Source organism: Tenrec ecaudatus, chromosome 5 (genome assembly GCF_050624435.1).
Source record: "Tenrec ecaudatus isolate mTenEca1 chromosome 5, mTenEca1.hap1, whole genome shotgun sequence".
Lineage (NCBI taxonomy): Eukaryota > Metazoa > Chordata > Mammalia > Afrosoricida > Tenrecidae > Tenrec > Tenrec ecaudatus.
Window position 1 is genome coordinate 77,949,741 of NC_134534.1, and position 20,251 is coordinate 77,969,991.

The following is a 20,251-nucleotide window of genomic DNA, read 5'->3' on the forward strand; positions in this document are numbered from 1 at the left end:
AAAGGGCGTACCTGTAGAGGGCAGCAGAGACAAAGCAATGAAGCTATATTTTCAGGAACTATGAAGTAGGTAATTTGGATTTAGGCGATCCTTATTATGTAATTCTCTTGTATTTTATGTAGGGACACCTATACAAATACAGACTAATAAGCAAGAGACAGAGTATCAGGTAACCCGAGTGAGGTTCTTTTGTAAAGTGAGCAACAGAGACTGGTGGGCATAGCTAAAAGGTCTGAAAACAATTTAGTCAGTGTTCAAGACCGCAAGAAACTGATTGACGAACTTGAAATGCAGATTTATTGTTTTGATAGATGCTTTATTTCTGCCTTTGTTACCCATAGGGACTTCATCAAAGAGTTCTAATAATACATAGAAGATGAAATTCTGTAAATGCTTAGACAATATAGGCACAGACACATTTTTGTATTCTTACTTGGAAAAAACAGAAAGTAACCTAGCAAAATTGTAAAGTATTTGTGAATGTAATGAGCATACTTGCAATTCTGTGTTCCGTATTTATTTCTATTAACTTCTATTTCTATAAGTTTATGAAAACATTGCCTATCTCATTTTTAATCAGATTTTATGGTGACTGAGACTAGAATGAGGTGAGTAAACATGTATTAATGGTTAATATCTAATAATTACTCATTATGTTCATCTTACAAAGAGATAAAGGAATTTAATTTTGACCACAAAACAAATGCATCATAGAAACCCTCTTTCACATGCAATTATTTTATATAAAAAAGGAAAGTATAGAATTAAAAAAGATTAGATGATTATGTGAAGGGCTTCAAATAGTTCGTAGAAAAATGATAGAATTAAAAGATAATAAGATTTTTCCATGAATTTATTTTTTGCTTCTTTCGGAGACTTTAATACTCGAAAAAAATGGAAGTTTCATGCATTTGCATGTCATCTTTGCACAGGGTCCGTGCTAATCCTCAGTGTTCATTCCAATTTTAGTACATGTGCTGTTGAAGCAAGCACTCTATGATTTTTTAAAAGACCTCTTACATCTCAATGATTTTGTTATGGAAACATTGCACTTAAAAAATTCATGTTTAAATGTGTTCTGGCAAAAGAGACAGGAATGTTATATTTGAGAGCTGTTTATTTTTGAGTTATTTATATTATAATTAATGTACCATATGATCTAGCTCTTCACGGTCTCATAAGAGCTTTTTTGGATTTTATTCTCTTTATGAAAGTGTATAGCTCTGCATAATAATGATCATTTATAGCATCTATGACAAAAATTCTATCTTTATCTTTCTTTTACCTTCCTTTGTACTTGACTGAACATTAGTTTATGAGATACTATGACTGGGACTCTCAATTTGTCTTTTACTCTGATTCTTTTTCCCCACACATTCTTGGGTTTCCCTCGTTCCTTTCTTCCTTCCTTTAATTTCCCCAATAGTTCTGTTTTCTGATGTGAAATGAGAGCTACAAAATAGAAGTACTGTGGCAGGATATCTTAAGGAGACTTAGTGGGTTAAGTGTTGGGCTATTAACTGAAAAGTTGGCGGTTTGAACCCACCAGCTGCTCTGTGGGAGAAAGACGAGGCAGTGTGCTTCTGTAAAGACTTAGCGCCTTGGTAACCCTACAGAGCAGTTCTACTCTGTTCCACCAGGGTTACTGTGAGGTGGAATTGATATCATGACAGTGAGTTTGGGATAGGATATACAAAGTGACTTCAAAACGTTCATGGAAAATGGAATTTAAAAAATGGATTTTTCCCAGACACCCTGTGAAGCCTCCTTGTATTGCTGTAATGACACCATGTTAAAAATTATGTAAGTGGCACAGTGTGATTTTTTTATAGTCCTCTTGTGGTCTAATCTTAGAAATTATCTTTAGAAGTTTCACTTCCAGTAATGACCAAGTAGTTATGTCAAACCAACTTTCCATCAAAAACAAATTACAATTTATATATAAAGAATCAAAAACAGTGACTTATTTTGAGTTTATTGTGACTCTCTTCAAGGAAATAAAGAAATATATATATATATATATATATAATATATATATATTGAATGAGCAGACAGGAAATAACAGCAGAAAAATAAATACTAGGAAAAAGAACTAAGTTGATTAGTCAGTGAACTAGACTGAGCATCAGAATGACTGAATCTGAGGGAAAAATTATTAAAAATGTAATTAATCTCAGTGACTGGTAGGATACAATCAAAACACTTACCAGATATACTGAATGAGTCTGGTGGTTAGTTAGTTATATGTTGGACTGCTAATCTCAAACTCAGCAGTTTGAAACCACCAACTGATTGTTGGGAAGAAGATGAGGCTTTCTACTCTTATACAGCCTCACAAATCCACAGGGGCAATACTATCTGTCTACTGGGTTGCTGTGAGCCAAGGTCTGCTTGATGGCAGTGAGTGAGCTGAGTGTCTTAGGAGTCCTATAAGAACAGAGGGGAATTAGGACCATTTGTAGAAGAGTAGAAGGAACCCTGATAGCATAGCTGCTAACTTCAAGGACAGCAGTTGAGAAGCAGCAGCGACTCTGTGGGAGAAAGATGGGGCTTTCCACTCCTGTAAAGAGTTACAGTCTCAGGAACTCACAGGGGGAGTTCTACCTTGTCCTAAAAGGTCACGGCAAGTCTGCGTCCACTCTATTACGAGAGTTTTGGATTTTTGTTGTTTGTTTTTAATGAAGGCATAATGGCTGAAAATGTTCTCAAATTGGTGAAATAGATAAACTTACAGATGAAAGAAAGTCATTGAATTCCAAGAAAGTTAAATAGAAGAAAAATCACACAGAGACTTCTCATAGTTAGGCTGCTAAAAACCAAAGACTAAGAAAATCTTGAAAATACTCAGATTGGGTTGTAGCTGATGACTCATCAAAAACAATGCAGGCCAGCAAACCATAAAACAGGATTTTTAAAATGCTAGCAATTAAAAAGTTTTTGTTTGAGAACCAGTGAAAATATTTTTCACATACCAAAGTACTTGACTTTGTAAAGTCATTTTCAGGCAAAGGAAAGCCATTTTCAGATAAAATATACATACAAATGCTACCGCTATAACAGATGGGAACAGATCTGTTTGTATGCCATAAAGGGATCTATAGGAGTAAATATACAGCTATATTGACAGTTTCTAAATATAAAAGGCTTCCCCCAATTACCAAAAACTTACAATGAAACCAAAAGTTTTTATGTGTCATTATTTTATATGTAGATGTCACAGGATAGTTTTAGTATAAAGGTTTTGGGGGTAAATAAATGGTACTATGTGTTTAACTAGGTTCTTATTTTATGGGAAGTGAAAGAATAATAATTATAAGTCCATTGTAAAATGTTGAGATTTTATATTGTAATTCTTAATTCAAACACAAAACAAACAAATACAACAACAACAAAGGAGTATGACTAAAAAATTAGAAAAGTCACAGTGGAATTAGAAAATATATTCAGTGAATCTAAAAGATGGTATAAGGGAAAAAACAGAATATAAAACAAATGAGGTGAAAAGAAAACAAATAGCAAAATTATAGACCCAGATTAGTTCTATCAATTATTACAATAAATGAAAATTTATTTAATATTCTTTTTCAAATATTGATTGACAGACTGAATAAAATAAGATCTCCTAATATGCTTTCCACAAGGGGTTTTTTAATGTAATAACAGTGAACGCATGTGAGAAAACATAGCATGCCAATAGTAAGCATAAGAAAGCTGAAGTGTTTCTATTAATGATAAAGTAAGCTTTTAGACACTATTATTAGGGATAAAGAAGGGCATTTTATAATGATGAAATGGTCAGTTCACCAGGAAGACTCATCAATCATGTATGCTTAAGCACTAATAGATCTACCTGACACATGGAAAAACCAACTCTGTACTCAGAGAAAATCTAACCCCCACCACCAAAAAGCAACAGCAACAACAACAAACAAATAATAAGGACACAGCTATACCAGGAATAGCGAGCTGTCAGTAAGTGGAGTAACATTTACTTACTCCGTCAATGCTCTACTTGCTGTATTAATGTGTGCATTATTTTGTTAGACCTGTGGCTGAAGTTGTTAGTGAATATCGTATGTAAGTTTTGCCTGACCACCAACTCCCATATTTGTGTAAATATGTCCAGCCACATAAAGATTTATTCTGTATAAATCAATAATCCATGTATTGCAATATGTACCATATAATCTGTGTATAAGCTGAGTTTTTCAGCACATTTTTAATGCCATTTTTGTGGTAAAATTAGGTGCCTCGGCTGATATTCAGGTCAGCCTTTACTCGAGTATACACAGTAGTAGGCATATACTTGTTCAATCTCCTTGTCTCAGTGGTGTTTTAAAATTAGTACCATGGCTAAATCAATGGTACTAAAAACAGAATGATCTTATGCTGTAGGGAGATACTCAATAAGCTTCTCTACCACAAAATAGCAAAAATGTCTCTAAGGTTGAACTAGAGGTAGATAGAAAGCATAGATTCAGGAATGAATTTTGAGCTCACACTTAATCCTAGCTCCAATCTGGGAACAATTAGTTCGCGTGACAAGATCCTGCTTGGAAGAAAACACAGACGATATGGGGACTATAGCAAGTGTGCTGGAGAAATTAGATGGTGCCCGACTATCAGAAAGAATAGCGTCTGGAATCTTAAAGGCTTGTTTTCAAACTAACAGCCATCTAAGTGAGATATCAACTAAGTCCATGTGGAAGAAGTACACCAGCATCAGTGATCTAAGGATTGTAAATTATATAATCCAAATCTAAAGGAGGGAATATTATCAGAGTTTAAATTGTGAAATTGGTTTGCAGAAGGCTATGGATGACAGTGGAGGCTCACAATAGACAGGGAATGAGCCTCTCTTATTTCCCTCTGACCACAATTGAAGTGTGGGAATAGCCTGGTTCTTAAACAGAGCATTGTAGAGATGACTATAGTAGATTAAAATGATATAGCTGACTTGAATTGTTAAAACTTTATCATTCAGTCTCCTTCTTGATCTCCCTTTTGTGCTTGATCCGGTTTCTAATATTTTCTGTTTTTTTTTTTTTTAAAGTGAAATTTATCTCTTGTATTTTATTGTTGTTGTTAGCCTTCTTGATTCTGTGTTTTTTGGTATATGAAACCAAGGTGGATGATAGAGACCACTAGAACAAGGGTGATTGGGAGTATAGCAGGGGAGGTGGAGAGGAATAGGACATTTTCCAAGGGGAATTGAATGCAAGAAGGAAGAAAAGGTTTGGAAACTGATTGTGGTCGCGATTATACAACACAGCTTGATATGATTGAACTGTTGACTGGTATAATATCTGGATTAGGTCCTAAAACGGTTTGAAAGAAAATAATAATAATAAATTAGGACATTACAAGATTTTTAAAACATTATCAACCATCTTGACCTAATTAATATTTGTAGAATATCACATGCAACTAGACTACATTAAAATGCACATTTTATTCAAGTACACATTTTATATATGTCAACATAAATCATTATCAGAAGAGAAGTACACAGCGTTCCTAAGATTCTAATCCTACTTGACATGGTACTTTACAATAATATAGATCATAAATCATGGGTCGCAGAAATTTTCAAATGGTTGAGTCCTATTAGAGTGTATATTTTAACCCCCCAAAATTAAAAGCGGAATCAGTTGCAATAAAATTTTCTGGAAATAATCATATATTAGGATATTAAACTATGTTAATACACCCCAATTGATCTATAGACTTTATTCAATTAAAATAATTTTATTTGGCTTAAAATTTTTTGACACACTGTTTTTAAAATCATATGGAAATGTAAAAGTACATAAGTTAATTAAAGCAACCTAGAGGGATAAGTATAAAGTATATTGACTTCTGCTACTTAGTTCCAGGATTTACTCTAATGCTATCATAATCAAGATTGTAATATTGGCATATAGACATAAGGATAGATCAAATGAGTAACAGATAGCCCAGAAGTCTCTCCACACTTAAAAGACTAGTATATTTTTGACAAAGCAAGCAATCCTATTGGGGGACATGAAGGCTTTACAACAGACCCGAGGCAACTATATATCCATATAGATAAACATTTACCCTACACCTCTACCTCCCCCTGGTCATAGAAGTTAAGAACATAATCATGACTTGGTAGGTAAAAGTTTTTTTGACAGGTTGCAGAAAAAGCAATAATCATAAAAAAGAAAATTGATATACTTCATCAAAATGAAAATATCTGTTCACGTAAAGACACTAAAGATACTATTCAGAGATGGAGAAAGTGTTTGCAAAATATATTAGGAGACTTTGGAAAACTTGTGGGAAATGGAATTAAAAGATTATGAAATTTTTGGTCTCTTCCCTCTTCACACCTCTTGCCCCTGCCAAAGCCTTCAATGTCTGCTTCTGTGGGTATGAAAACCTTTATTTTTTTTAATTTATAATGAAAACAAAAAAAGCAGGTGTCTGTAGGTGCATAGTTTTATTTCTGGGTTCTCATCTATTGATCTACATAACTATCATTGTACAACTATGAAGCTATTTTTATTACCCTGGTTGAACAATGGGTTTTCAAATTGTGGAGTGAGAAATCTCTAGAAGTTTTGTTCGTTTGTTAAACATTGTATTATTTATCATGGTTTTTTTTCCTTTCCATGTGAAGTTAATAATTAGTTTTTTTTCTATTTTTTGAAGACTTATGCTGGGATAAGTCTTGAATTTGAATTGCATTGAATTTATGGAGTGCTCTTGGTAATATTGACATTTTCACTGTATTAAGTTTTTCTGTCTGTGAATATAAAGCATTTTTTCATTCACCTAAGCTTTTGGTTTCTTGCAGAAATGTTTTTTAGTTTTCTTTGGATAAGCCTTTTGCATCTCTGGTTATATTTATTCCTAAGTAGTTTATCTTTGGGGGTGGGTACTTTAAATGGTATTAATTTTAAATTTCCTTCTCATGGTGCCCTTCTTTAATATATGAGAGTCCTATTGAAATTTGTATATTGCTCTTATAGACTGCTCCATGGTCAAAATTTTCAATTAGTTCCAGCAATCTTCTATTGTCGTTGGGGTTTTCTGTATATAAGAGCATACCATCAGCAGCTGGAGTTTTGCTTCATCTTTGTCTATTTGGATGCCTTAGATTTTTTTGGTGTCTAGTAACTCTAGCTATTATTGGCTTAATAAGAATTTGCACTTTTAAATAGCGGTGCTGGAGAAGAATCTTGAAATTACCATGAACTGCTAAAAGAACAAGCAAATCTGGCTTGGAAGAAGTGTAGCAATAGTGCTCCTTAGAGGGGAAGATGGAGAGTTTGACTTACATACTTCGGACATGTTGTCAGGAGAGGGAAGTCCCTGAAGAAGGATATCATGCTTGGTAAAGTGGAGGGTCAGCAAAAAAAGAGGACAGTCCTTGAAAAGATGGATTGGCACAGTGGCTGCAACAATGGGCTCAGGCGTAGGAACAGTTGTGAGGATGGTGCAGGACTGAGCCGTCGTTTGTTCTGTTGTGCATAGGGTTGTTATGGATTGGAACCAACTCCACAGCCACCTAACAACAAGCAATCATAGCTCTGCCTAAGACTTCCAGGACTGTATTTAAGAGTGGTGACAAAGGACAACTCTGCTTCCCATTCAGGGTGAAATGCTTCGCCTTCTCTCCATTGAGTGAAATGCTGGCTGTTGATTTTGCATGTCTGACATTATGCGTTGCATAAAGTAGACCTCAACAAATGTGAAAACCTGTTAGAAATGTTACTTACCTGAATGAACACTGATTGATATGGAAAAACATAACAGACCTATGACAGAAGAAGAAATAACAGTTGGTCATTAAAATCCTTCCAACATCAAAAAGTCCGGACCAGATAGTTTTACTGGGGAATTCTACCAAACATTTAGAAAAAAGTTAATACTAATTCTACACAAATATTCCAGAATATAGAAAATGATAGCATACTACCAAAATTGTTTTATGAAGCAAGTAAAATAAGCCTGATACAAAAAATCAGGGAAAGACATTATTGGAATAGAAAACTACAGATTTGATACCCTTATGACCACAAATGCTAAAAATTTTCAACAAAATTCTTGCTAACAGAGTTCTACAAAACACTAACAAAAAAATGCACCATGATGAAGTGGGATTTATAGCAGGTATGTGAGGATGATTCAATATGAGAAAAATCATCAATGTAATCCACCATATAAATAAACCAAAATAATCATATAATTATATCAATTGATGCAGAAAAGGCATTTGATAAAAAGTCAACATTGTTCTTGAAAAAACACTTAATGAAATAAAAACAGATAGGAAATTGTTCTACAAACTTTTTGAAGCTTGCTTGTATGTTTGCCAAGGGCTTCTATCTGTACTATAAAGGAATCCCTATATTAAACCATAAAGAGACAACACAGCCAGATCAAATATGAGAAGACAGGGAGGGAAGGGGAAGCTAGATAAATGAAAATAGAACAAATATAATGGGAATAATGAGAATGTCAACATACTGTGAAAATTGTAACTATCATGAAATAATTTGTATAAAAATTATTAGATACCTAATGTTCTATATAGACTTTTACCTAAAAACAATAAGATATAAAAAATATATACTAATAATAAATAAAACATATTTAAAGCCCAATGAATTGGCATAGTGTTAGGTACTTCATAACTATGCTATATAAATGACCAAGGAGCATATGAAAATTACCAATATAACCAATTATTAGGAAATACAAATTGAAACTATGGTGAATTACCTCTACACACCCAACACATTAGCCAAAATGAAAGAGTAACAATACCAAATGTGGAGCAACAGGAACTCATAAGACAAATCATACACCTACATAATTGCTTAGTAATTCTACTACCAGTTACCCAATAGAAAATGAAAACATAGATCTCAGTGGTTAGTACAGGTTTGTTTTGTATTGGGTAAATACCAGAAACAGATCATGTGTTCCAACAATGAAGGAATTAAAAAGAGTAGTGAGTGTCTGGATACATTTTAAAAAATGATGAATCTCAAAAACACTATGCCGAGTAAGAAACTTTACACGAGAGCACATTCTATTATTCCATTTATATCAAGTTCTAATCTATACTGAAAACAAATACTGATTGTTTCTGATAGTTGGGTGAGGGTTAACAGAGTTTTTGGATGAATTTGCAGGGAAGATGAAAATGTTTTGTATTGTAATAGGGATCTGATTTAAATGGGAGTGTCCATTTGTTAAAACTTTAGAATCATATGCTTAAGATTTGTCTTTCATGGTAGGTAGAATTCAACTTCAAAGATAAAGACATATAAATATGTATTGGATTCTTGTTAATGGTGTCCATGCTAAAGTTTTAGTGAGTGAAGTAAAGTCTGCAATTTTGAAATCCCTCAGAATGTGAGATGGAATATGGATAGAGAGATGTGATAAAATAATTTATAGCCAACTAGTAACAGTCTTAGTGGTGCCTGCATTTTTTCACTGACTGTCCTATAAATGAGAGCCCTGGTATTGCTGTGGGTAAGCTGTTTGGCTGTTCAGCACAGGGCAGGTGGTTTAAACGCACCAGCTGCTCCCTGGGAGATGAGGCTGTCCGCTCCTGTCCAGGAGCAGAAACCCTATAGGTTAACTATGACATGTGTTGGCACAGTGACCCCAATGGTGGGTCCAAACATAACAACAATTGTGTGGATAGTGCAGTACCATGCAGGGTTTAGTTCCAATGTACATAAAGTCACTACTTGATCACGAAACTACTTGATCACGGTGGGAACATGCATAATTAAATGTTGGAAAATACATGAAAAAATCTTGTGAGGAACATATAACTGAATGTGTTTTCCATATTTATTTAAGATTTATTGTAAAACTCATTGGTCTTGATAGGTACCATCGAGTAAGGCCAGACTCCTCTCTACCCTGTGTACAACACAACCAAATACTGCCCAGCCCTGCACCATCCTCAAAATATTGTTATGTTTGAGCCACTGTATTGTGAGGTTGTAGCCACTATGTTAGGCCATCTTATCAAGAGCCTTCCTCTTTTTCCCTGCCCCTCTACTTTAGCAAGCATGCTGTCCTTCTCCAGGGACTGGTCTCTGCTGCCAACCTATCCAAAGTACGTGAGATGAAGTCTCCCATCCTTGCCTCCTAGGAGCATTCTGGCTGTACTCCCTCCAATACAGATTGGTTTGTCCTTTTGGCTGTCCATGGGAATTTCAATATTCTTTACCAGTGCCATAATTCAAATGCGTTGATTCTTCTTCAGTATTTGTTATTCAGTGTACAACTTTCACACGTACAGGAGGCAACGGAAAATACTATGGCATGGGTAAAGCACCCCTTAGTCCTCAAAGTAACAACCTTGCTTCTCAACACTTTAAAGAAAACTTGTGCAGTAAATTTACCCAATGAGATGCATCATTTGAATGTTTGACTTTTGCTTTAATGAGCATTGATTGTAGATCTCAGCAAGGTGAAATTGATAATTTCAATTGCTTCTCAATTTATCGTGATGTTACCTATTGGTCCAGTTGTGAGGGTTTTGATCTTCTTGACATTCAGTTGTAATTCATACTGAAGGCTGCAATCCCTGCTCTTTATCAGCAAGTGCTTCAAGTCCTCCTTGCTGTCAGCAAGCAGGGTTGTGTCATCTGCAGATACAGACCTGAAATTGCCATTGTATATATACAGTATCTCCTTCTGGCACCTTGTGGGCTTATTTCGAGTTGTAAGATAGTACAATTGTGATCAAATAACTTTCTGACAGTACATGCCTTAATATTAGGGTGTTTAAGGAATCAGCCCTTTCTGTTTAGGAGACATCACGTGTTTCTTAGACCTAGGACATTGATGTTGTCTATACCGTCTTGGATTCAGATCTCTGTTCTGTATATTATTTCATCTCGGACAGAGTACTTACTTAGCATTTCTGAGATCAATTGACTTGTCTATAAAATGGCTCTAATAATGTGTGACACACAGGCTTTCTGTGAAATTGATGAGCCATTGAGCCATTGAAGTAATTTCAAATTTCCTTAATTATGTTCAATGTGTATTTGGACAGTGAATTTGCCTTTTACCTCTACAGAGCTGCTTTAGAGTCTGAATGGTTACAGAAATATATACATTTGTTCTCAGGTATCATCTTCTACAGATCGTATTGTAAATAAATAAATAAATAAATAAATAAATAAATAAATATATATATATATATATATATATATATAGTTTATTAAAGATTTAGTTTACTAGGTATTACAAAGAGACCCCTGGTATTACAGTGGTGAAAGCACTCAGCTTCTAATCAAAAGGTCATTGGTTCAAACCTACCAGCCTCTCTGCAGGAGAAAGATGTGGGAGTCTACTTCTCTAAAGACATACAGCCATGAAAATGCCATGGGGTGATTCTACTATGTCTTATAGGGTTACTGAGTTGGAATTGACTCACAATAGTAGGTTAAGTTTGGCTGGTGCAAGTGGATTACATTTGAGGACTATCTATGAAGGGTGGGTGGATTGAATTTACCAGCAACACTGTAAAGTTATTGAAAATAATCCTGTGCAGTATGATTCTAGTCTGAAACATTTGGGAACACTGTAAGTTGGAATTGACTCAGTGGAAACTGGTTTGGATTTTTTCGTTATTGAAGATTTCATTATATGACTTAAGCTCCTTGGAGATGTTAGCTATTTTAATTTTTAAAATTCTAAAATATGCATATTTTAATGTTATATTATACTTAGGCAGTATCTTGCCTGAAATCATGCAACTAGAAAATAGCAAGCTTGCATTTGAACACATCTCTGACTTCTGTTAATGTTAGATATTATCCTGTATTGCCTTTTATTTCTCCTAGCACCACATTTTCCTTTTGTTTGTTTGTATTTATCATTTTATTGGGAGCTCTTACAGATATCATAACATTCCATAGTTCAATCACATCAAGTAATATTGTACAATTGATACTGCAGTCAGTTTCAAAACATTTTTTTCTTCTTGAAGATATCAGCTTCCCTCTATCCCCTCCCTATCCCACTGTCTTCCCCCGGATACCTTATTTATTTTTTGTTTGTTTGTTTAGCCGCATCTTACACCAGTGAATATATCCACTCACATACAGTTCTGTTGTTTGCTCCCCTTGAGTGGGGTTATGCAGCACTTCCCATTCCCTGATAGAACCATTAGTCTGTTTCTGCAGGGTTGTTGATCTTGGCTTTCATGTATGAAATGATCTTAATTATACAAATAAACATATGCAAGTCTAACATGATTAATGAGGTAAAACAAATAAAAACCATAATGGTAGGGGAGGAAATATTAGAGAACTAAGGATAGTTATGTGTATTGTTATTCAATTAACTCTATATATCTATATATGTAAATATTCCATATATTTCCAAAAGTAAACAGAAAAACAGGCTCTGTAGCCTTTTCTTCATATTTAATGCAATTTGAAATATGTAGTCATTTGTTTTATAAAGTCAAGGTATATTATACGCAACCTTTTTTCTTAAACATTAAAATTTCCGAACAAAGGTTGTAGGCAGAAAATACCAGAAAGATACTAAGCAAATTCATTTGACTCTGTGGAACATAGGAAAATTGTACATAATATTGTATAGAACTGGAATTCAGAGCATTTATTGGTGCTCATGTGGAACTTGTATATATTCCAAGAGGCAGTCATTCAAACAAAATCAGGGGATACTACATGGCTTAAAATCAGAGGAGTGCATCAGGTTTGTGTCATTTCACCATAATTATTCAATCTATCTACTGAGAATATTAACTGAAATACTAGAGTGTATGAAGAAGAACACTTGTGCAAACAGAACGAGGAAATACTGCATGGTTGAAAATCAAGAAAGGTCTGCATCATGGTCGCATCCTTTCACTATGCTTATTTGATCTGTGTGCTGAGCAAATAATCAGAGATACTGGCCTCAGAAGAATTCAGTACAGGTGTAGAGGATGGGTTACAACCTCGTTCAGTGTGTATATGACCCATCCTTTCTTGCTTGCTGGGAGTGAGGAAGAATTGAAGCATTTGCTGATGAAGATTAAAAAATTGCAGCCTCCAATATGGATTAAAACAATATAAAGAAAACAAAAATCCTTACAAGTGACCAAATAAGTAATACCATGATAAATAGAAAAAAGATTAAAGTTGTCCAGAATTTCATCTTGCTTGGATGGATCCACAGCCAGTCCTCAGGAAGCAGCAGTCAGATGATTAAACGATGCATTGCATTGGACAAATATACTGCACAAAACATCTTTAAAGCGTTGAAAAGCAAGGATATTACTTTGAGGACTAAGGTATGCCTCACCTTAGCCATAGTATTTTCAATTGCCTCATATACATGTGAAAGTTGGATTTTGAATAAGAAAGACTGGAGAAGAATGAATGCATTTGAATTGTGGATCTGGTGAAGAGAGCATGCCACAAACTTCCAGAAGAACCCGCAGATCTACTTTGGAAGAAGTAAAGCCAGAATGCTCTTTAGAGTCAAGGATGGCAAGAGGCCGCCTCACGAACGTTGGACTTATCAGGAGAGACAAGTCCCTGGAAAAGGACATCATGCTTGGTAAAACAGAGGGGCAGCTCAAAGAAGACCCTTGGAAAGAAGGTTTGGCAACAAAAATGGGCTCAAATATAACAAGCAATGTGGGGCTGGTGCAGGACTGGCAGTGCTTTGCTCTGTTGCAGCCAGGGCTACTAAGAGTAGCAATTGATTCAAAAGTGCCTAACAACAACAGGAAGCAAAATGCAGAATCAGGAGTAGAGGAAGATTTATTAATGATCTGCAATATATAGCTGACACAAACTTGCTTGCTGAAAATAACAAATACTTGCAGACTTACTAAAGATGAAACACTACAAATTTCTGTATGGATTAAAGTTCAACATTAGGAAAATTGGCAAAATTGGATTAATAAGCAAGCAGTATGATAAATGGAGAAAAGGTTGAAGTTGTTAAGGATTTAACTTTTCTTGGGTTTACAATTATATCCAATGGAAGCAACAGTCTAATAAATCAAATGATATATTGCATTGGGAAATCTTCTGCATGAAATCTGTTATGTTACTTTAAGGTCTAAGGTGCACCTGACCCAAGCCATAGTATTTTCACTATCTTCATGTGAGAACTGAACAATGAACAAGAAAGTCTAAAGGAGAACTAACAATGCCTTTGAATTATGATGTTGGCAAAGAATATTGACTATTCCATAGACTTACAGACAAATGAACTAATCTGTCCTGGAAGAAATATAGGCAAAATATTCCTTAGAACTGAAGAGGATGAAACTTCACCTCATGTGCTTCGGACACGTTATCTGGAAGGACCAGCGCATGGACAGGGACATCATGCTTGGTAAAATAGACGATCAGCGAAAAAGATAAAGCGCTTCAAGGTGTATTGACACAGTGATGGCAGCAGCGGCTCGAACTCTAAACTGATTGTCAGGATGACTCAGGACCAGGTTCTGTTTCATGTGTTGTATGTGAGGTCAGTATGAGTCAGAGTCCACCCTGTAGCATTCAACAACACCAGCAGTCCCAAATGAGAGCCATTATATCTGCCTCGCTTATGTGCCTCTTTCAAATTGTGTAGATCATTTGGCTATTGTAAAATGAGAACTAAGTCTGCCTGAAAAATAAATTTAGAGTTATTTAAAGGAGGATAAATGAAACATGACAATTATACTGCTCTGAGGTGGAGTATCTGAGAGATAGTAAGAATGTAAAAAGAAGTTCAAAATGAAGATGGAGAAAGTATTTCTTTTTAGAGAAAGTAAGTGAAATGTTAGCATCCTCATCATGACAAACTAGCACTGTCCCATAAGGTTTCCTAGGTTGTAATCTTTAAGGCTCAAATCAAGTGTTTCTCCCACTCAGTGGGTAGGTGTTCTCAAACTACCAACCTTTCGACTAGCAACTGAGTGCTTAACTGTTGTGCCATTAGGGCTCCTTTAGATAATAGAAAATTGCAGAATCGGACTGAAAATGTCCATTGTGTGGTTGATGATGTAACTTAGAGTTTGGGGAGAGCTAATAGGGTTAGATTCTGATTTGGGGAGTGTGTGCATTTGTGATACTATAGTCCAATTAAATAGCATAAGAAAATTTTTTTTGTCTCTTTACCCTGAATTTACATCTCTTGGACAAGAAGGAAAAACACTAGTGTAAATAATCGTAAAAATTCTTTAAAAGTATGACATCGACAAGGAGCTCTTGAGGTACACTATTCCTCTCTGTCACATAGAGTTACTGTGAATGGAAATTGATCTGATGGAGCCTAATAACAAAAATATTAACCTAATAAGCAACAAAGGAGGTCTGAAGAATAGGGTTTTTCTTATAGGTTTATTTTTTGTAATTTTGGCATGTATTCTTTTGCCTCTTTAAAAATGTCAGCAATTTAAAAATCATCACTTGTAATTGAGAGTGTTTTTATAGAGTATTAGTAGCTTGGAAAGAATGTATCTTAAATCATCTGCTTATCCATCTGACTTTGGGGGTTCTAGAACCATGGACGCATCGAAAGCGTCAAAGAGAATTTCTCTGTTCTCCCAAATGCTTGTAGCTACAACCATCGAAAAAGAGGTGTCTGAGGCTTGTGTTCTAACCATTGCTACCACTCAAAGCATCTTCAACTTACTCGTATTCATGAATCTAAAGTATATCTCCTGTAATAACATGTGAATATAGTTGTTTCATGTTTGTTTGTTTTTAAATATATTTGCCAACATCTGCCCTTTATAAGAGATTTGGTCTATTTGCCTTTAATGTAAAAATTGTGAAGATAATATTTAGTTCTTCAATTTGCTGTTTTTGTTCTAGATGTTGGATCATTATGTTCCCCAATTTCTTTGGCTATAAAATTGTAGAATGGTGGTTTGGTTTTGTCGGCATTTAGACTATGCGATCCCATTGTCTTCTAGAAGGTCTCCATGTTTTGTATTCTGCCCCATGGAGTTGCTATGAGTTGGAATTGATTTGATGGCAGCGAATGAGTGAACAAGACTGACGCTTACCTGTAGTCACTGATTGAAAAGACCTGTTTAAGCCTGCTTTGTTTAGAGTAAATCTGTCTATGTAGGAACTGGAACCTGGCAGCAATACTTTTTGACTACTTTTCTTTTAATTCACTTATCCATCGATGGGTACCTAGGTTATTTCCACCCATTTGCTCTTGGGAATGGTGCTGCAATGCGCATTTTTGTGTATTTGCCATTCATACCACTACTCTCTAGAGAGACAAAACCAGATTGCTAGTAATTTTATATACACATTTATAAAGATAGCTATATAACATAAAAATGAACTGTTAAATTATATACAGATAGATATATAATACAAGAAATGAATAGTTAAATTATAAAGCAATACAAATGGCTCAGTGCAACTCACTCCCCTGAGAGTCCTTCAAGTCTTGAGGGCCACCAGTTTGTCCTCTGTAGAGAGAGCTAGACAATATAAGGATAGACAGCAAACAGCAAGGCAGGTCACCAACTGTCAGCCAGGTCACCAACCATCAGTCCCCAGCTCCAGAGATATACATTCCAATCGTGTGGTCTTAAAGGGACCTCAACTTACAGTGACACAGTCCACTGACTAGGCATCCCACAGGTAGTGTAGCCTGTAAATTGAGACACAAAACAAGCAAGACAGCTGCACACTGGTCCGGTGATCAAAGAGCAAGAGACAAGAAAGGCGAGGCTCACTGAGTCATTTATCTCTCCTTCCTTCAGTTAATCCCACTTGTGTTTATCAGCCAGGCTGGCACAATAAACGAACTATCTCAACTAGGTCTCTAGGGTATATGCCTGGGAATGGGGTTGATGAGTCATAAGATAATTCTGTTTCTCTTTTGTAATGCTCTAATAGCTTTATTCATTTATTTACTTATAATAAGTTTTTATTGTGAATTAGATGGAAGATTATCAACTTTGTCTTCAGCAGTCAGGAGATTATCCTTTGGTGGCTCCTTGCTTTCTTTTCCGCCTCTTGTGGACTGTTCAGTAAGACAAACAGACGTGTGCACGCCCATGTGCACCCACGTGAACATTCCAGCACTGTTCACAATAGCAAGGAAATGGAAACAGCCTAACCATCCATGAATAGAAGAATAAATAAATTTGGTGGAAACACACAATTGAATTCTTTTCTTTCTTTCTTTAAGAAACTGCCATACAGTTTCCCATAGTGGTTTCATCATTTTACATTTCAACTGGCAGTGAATAAGGAGTCTAATCTCCTCATTTCCTTGCCAAGATTTGTTGCTCTCTGTCTTTTTAATGATTGCTATTTTAGCAGGAGCCCCAATGGTGCATGGGCCTGTGAGCCGCATGATTGGCAGTTTAAAGCCACCAGCAGCTCCACCTGAGAAACACTGGACTTTTCACTCCCATAAAGCAGTTAGTCTCAGAAACCCACCAGGGGGTGGCAGTGTGTCAGCATTGACTAGACGGCAGTGAATTTATTTAGTCAGAGTAAGGAGATCGCTATGTGTAGTTTTGATTTGCACCTCTTTAATGGCTGATGGTTGCTAACATATTTTCATTGTTTGTATGAATGTCCCCTGTACTGTAGTGTCTGTTCATGTCCCTGGACCATTTTTTGACTATGTTATAACTAGGTTTTGTTGTTTGTTAAAATTTCTATGTATTTTAGAAATTATTCCCTTATCAAATACTTGACCAACTGACTAGAAGAGATCCATATTTGTGCCCATTGCAACAGAATGCTCAAACTATAGAATGATATCATTAATGTTGCCCACAAGTAAAATTTTGCTTAAGATCATCCAACATCATGAACATCATCCTCACGGCCTGGTGGGCCAGACTGTGCTCCACTCTCTCCTCCTCCCCCTTCATCTGCTCCCGTGCGCTCTGATCAGATATGTCCTTCGTGGTCCCGAAGGGATAATTTATCAGGCATCAAAGAACAAAAAATCATATCATTGAGTGCACACCTCCATGATACGATCACCGAGGACAAACGGGTGCATAAGCAAATGTGGCAAAGAAAGCTGATGATACCCGGCTATCAAAAGAGATAGTGTCTGGGGTCTTAAAGGCTTGAAGGTGAACAAGCGGCCATCTAGCTCAGAAGCAACAAAGCCCACATGGAAGAAGCACACCAGCCTGTGCGATGACGAGGTGCCAAAGGGATCAGGTATAAGGCATCATCAGAAAAAAAATCTTACCATAGTGAATGAAGGGGGAAGTGCAGCATGGAGACCCAAAGCCCATTTGTCGGCCACTGGAGATGCCCTCACAGAGGGGTCTAGGGGAGGAGATGAGTCAGTCAGGGTGCGATATAGCACTGATGAAGAATACAGCTTTCCCCCAGATCCTAAATGCTTCCTCCACCTCTCCCCCCACTACCATGATCCAAATTCTACCTTGCAAGTCTGGATAGAGCAGAGGATGTACACTGGTGCAGATAGGAGCTGGAGGCACAGGGAATCCAGGGCGGATGATACCTTCAGGACCAGGGGTGTGAGGGGCGATACTGGGAGAGTAGAGGGTGAGTGGGTTGGAAAGGGGGAACCGATTACAAGGATCTACATGTGACCTCCTCCCTGGAGGACGGACAACAGAAAAAGGGGTGAAGGGAGACTGTGGATAGGGCAAGATATGACAAAATAATAATAAATTATCAAGGGCTCATGAGGGAGGGGGGAGCAGGGAGGGAGGGGAAAAAAGATGACCTGATGCAAAGGGCTTAAGTGGAGAGTAAATGCTTTGAAAATGATTAGGCAAAGAATGTACAGATGTGCTTTATGCAATTGATGTGTGCATATGTATGGATTGTGATAAGAGTTGTATGAGCCCATAATGTTTAAAAACAGAAAAGAAAAGAAAATGATGGTGGCAGCATATGAACAAATATGCTTGACACAGTGGATATATGTTTGGATTGTGATAAGTGCTATAACAGTCCCCAATAAAATTATTTTTATAAATAAATAAAGGGCAACGAATGTATAAGGGTGCTTTGCTCAATTGATGTAAGTATGGATTGTAATAAGAGTTGCATGAGCCCCAATGAAAAGATTTATTAATAAAAAAATTTTAAAACATCATCCAGCAATGGTAGCAGGGGTACATTGACAGGGAACTAGCAGAAGTTCAGGAGAGATTCAGAAGAGGACGTGCAACAGGGGCATCATTGCTGGTGTCAGTTGGATCTTGGTTGAAAGCAGAGAACACCAGAAGATGTTTACATGTGGTTTTTTGACTGCTCAAAGGCATTCAACTATGTGGACCATAATAAACTGTGTGTAACTTGAGAAGAATGGGAATTTTAGAACACTTCCTTGTGCTCACTCAGCACTTGCATATGGATCAAGAGGTAATTGTTCAAACAGAACAAGGTAATACTGCATGGTTTAAACTCAGGACAGGTGTGTGTCAGGGTTGTATCCTCTCACCACACTTGGTCAATCTATATGCTGAGCAAATCGTCAGAGAAGGTGGATTATATGAAGAAGGACGCGATATCAGGATTGGAGGAAGGCTCGTTAACAACCTGCAATATGCAGATGATATAACCTGGCTTGCTGAAAATAGGAGGACCTGAACGACTTGCTGATTCACTTCCAGGATTGTAGCCTTCAGTGTGGGTTACAGTTCAATGTAAGGAAGGCCCAAGTCCTCACAGTGGATCAGTTGGTAACATCATGGTAAATGAGCAGGTGAACTTGTCAAGGGTTTTATCGTGCTTAGTCACACAATAAATGTTCATAGAAGTAGCAGTGAGAAGATAAAAAACAAAACCATATTGTTTTAGGTAAACCTGCTGCACAACACCTCTTTAAAATACTGAAGGACTTTGAGGACTAAGGTGCAGCTGACCCAAGCCATGGCATTCTCCCTTGCCTCTTATGCATGTGAAAGTTGGACATTGAGTACGGAAGAGTGGAGAAGAATTTATGCATTTGAATGTAATGCTAGAGAAGAGTATTGAGGACGAGTTAATCTATCTTGGAAGAAGTACAGCCAGGGTGTTCCTTAGAGGGAAGGATGACAAGATTTCATTAAATATATATGTACTTCTGACACATTGTCAGGAGATACCAGTCCCTGGAGAAATACATCATGTTTGGTAAAGTGGAGAGGCAGCAAAATAGAGGAAGGCCATCAACAAGATGGATTGACACCGTGGCTGCCTCAGTGGACTCAGGCAGAGGAACAGTTGTGATGCTGGGTAGAACAGTGTAGTGTTTCTTTCTGTTG

The 20,251-nt window shown here is 36.5% G+C and overlaps 1 protein-coding gene and 1 non-coding gene across 2 annotated transcripts in view; one reads left to right on the top strand and one right to left on the bottom strand.

Moving 5' to 3' along the window:
* SPIDR (scaffold protein involved in DNA repair) overlaps positions 1 to 20,251 on the top strand; it is a 223,570-nt gene that overhangs the window by 24,226 nt on the left and 179,093 nt on the right. The gene's annotated exons all lie outside the window — the stretch shown is intronic.
* LOC142449521 (U6 spliceosomal RNA) lies at positions 888 to 993 on the bottom strand. The gene has a single exon (XR_012784675.1). It is a non-coding gene; the product is annotated as a U6 spliceosomal RNA (small nuclear RNA).